Source organism: Arachis ipaensis, chromosome B7 (assembly GCF_059453495.1).
Source record: "Arachis ipaensis isolate K30076 ecotype BB chromosome B7, ASM5945349v1, whole genome shotgun sequence".
Taxonomy (NCBI): domain Eukaryota; kingdom Viridiplantae; phylum Streptophyta; class Magnoliopsida; order Fabales; family Fabaceae; genus Arachis; species Arachis ipaensis.
The window spans coordinates 55,700,001-55,702,500 of NC_142442.1; positions in this window are offsets into that span (position 1 = coordinate 55,700,001).

A 2,500-nucleotide genomic window follows, 5' to 3' on the forward strand; every position below is an offset into this window, starting at 1 on the left:
TTTCGTTGCAACGGAGGCACCCGCCGTTGCAACGATGGCTCGGAGCGTTGCAACGGAGGAGCCAAATTTTCATATCTCATAATTGGCTCGTGCATTTTTTCTAAAATTTTGAGGGAACCTTGGTAATATTATGTGAAGGCTGCACAAAAAAATCCAGGTCAAAAATCCCACGTTTGCTCCGTTTTTCATTTTTTTTGAATTTCCGGCTTTCCGGGCGGTAAAAAAATCGGCAAAAAAAATCGGCACGGTGTAAATTCACCAAATTTGGGGGATGGAAAGATCTTATTTTTCTAGAGGTTGTTGCAAAAAACGGCGTCAAAATTCGACCTCTAGAGCACTTTCCTTGAGTATGTCTCCTCACGGAAAAGGACGTCTACCCGTGGCACTTTGGTAATGGCTCGGCAGCCTATTATAGGGGGGAGGGGTGTCGTGATGCTGAAACTCGAGTTGCCCAAAGGCTTGCTGGGCGCAATGCCAGCAAGATGCACGTTGCCTTGCCATCCCCTAGGCACACTAGCAAGCACGTTGTGGTTGTGGTGTGCCGCCGGGCTCCCCCGCCCCCCACGGAGGCACCCGCCGTTGCAACGATGGCTCGGAGCGTTGCAACGGAGGAGCCAAATTTTCATATCTCAGAATTGGCTCGTGCATTTTTCGTGAAATTTTGAGGGAACCTTGGTAATATTATGTGAAGGCTGCACAAAAAAATCCAGGTCAAAAATCGCAGGTTTGCTCCGTTTTTCATTTTTTTTGAATTTCCGGCATTCCGGGCGGTAAAAAAATCGTCAAAAAAAATCGGCACGGTGTAAATTCACCAAATTTGGAGGATGGAAAGATCTTATTTTTCTAGAGGTTGTTGCAAAAAACGGCGTCAAAATTCGACCTCTAGAGCACTTTCCTTTAGTATGTCTCCTCACGGAAAAGGACGTCTACCCGTGGCACTTTGGTAATGGCTCGGCAGCCTATTATAGGGGGGAGGGGTGTCGTGATGCTGAAACTCGAGTTGCCCAAAGGCTTGCTGGGCGCAATGCCAGCCAGATGCACGTTGCCTTGCCATCCCCTAGGCACACTAGCAAGCACGTTGTGGTTGTGGTGTGCCGCCGGGCTCCCCCGCCCCCCACGGAGGCACCCGCCGTTGCAACGATGGCTCGGAGCGTTGCAACGGAGGAGCCAAATTTTCATATCTCAGAATTGGCTCGTGCATTTTTCGTGAAATTTTGAGGGAACCTTGGTAATATTATGTGAAGGCTGCACAAAAAAATCCAGGTCAAAAATCGCAGGTTTGCTCCGTTTTTCATTTTTTTTGAATTTCCGGCATTCCGGGCGGTAAAAAAATCGTCAAAAAAAATCGGCACGGTGTAAATTCACCAAATTTGGAGGATGGAAAGATCTTATTTTTCTAGAGGTTGTTGCAAAAAACGGCGTCAAAATTCGACCTCTAGAGCACTTTCCTTTAGTATGTCTCCTCACGGAAAAGGACGTCTACCCGTGGCACTTTGGTAATGGCTCGGCAGCCTATTATAGGGGGGAGGGGTGTCGTGATGCTGAAACTCGAGTTGCCCAAAGGCTTGCTGGGCGCAATGCCAGCAAGATGCACGTTGCCTTGCCATCCCCTAGGCACACTAGCAAGCACGTTGTGGTTGTGGTGTGCCGCCGGGCTCCCCCGCCCCCCACGGAGGCACCCGCCGTTGCAACGATGGCTCGGAGCGTTGCAACGGAGGAGCCAAATTTTCATATCTCAGAATTGGCTCGTGCATTTTTCGTGAAATTTTGAGGGAACCTTGGTAATATTATGTGAAGGCTGCACAAAAAAATCCAGGTCAAAAATCGCAGGTGTGCTCCGTTTTTCATTTTTTTTGAATTTCCGGCATTCCGGGCGGTAAAAAAATCGTCAAAAAAAATCGGCACGGTGTAAATTCACCAAATTTGGAGGATGGAAAGATCTTATTTTTCTAGAGGTTGTTGCAAAAAACGGCGTCAAAATTCTACCTCTAGAGCACTTTCCTTTAGTATGTCTCCTCACGGAAAAGGACGTCTACCCGTGGCACTTTGGTAATGGCTCGGCAGCCTATTATAGGGGGGAGGGGTGTCGTGATGCTGAAACTCGAGTTGCCCAAAGGCTTGCTGGGCGCAATGCCAGCAAGATGCACGTTGCCTTGCCATCCCCTAGGCACACTAGCAAGCACGTTGTGGTTGTGGTGTGCCGCCGGGCTCCCCCGCCCCCCACGGAGGCACCCGCCGTTGCAACGATGGCTCGGAGCGTTGCAACGGAGGAGCCAAATTTTCATATCTCAGAATTGGCTCGTGCATTTTTCGTGAAATTTTGAGGGAACCTTGGTAATATTATGTGAAGGCTGCACAAAAAAATCCAGGTCAAAAATCGCATGTTTGCTCCGTTTTTCATTTTTTTTGAATTTCCGGCATTCCGGGCGGTAAAAAAATCGTCAAAAAAAATCGGCACGGTGTAAATTCACCAAATTTGGAGGATGGAAAGTTCTTATTT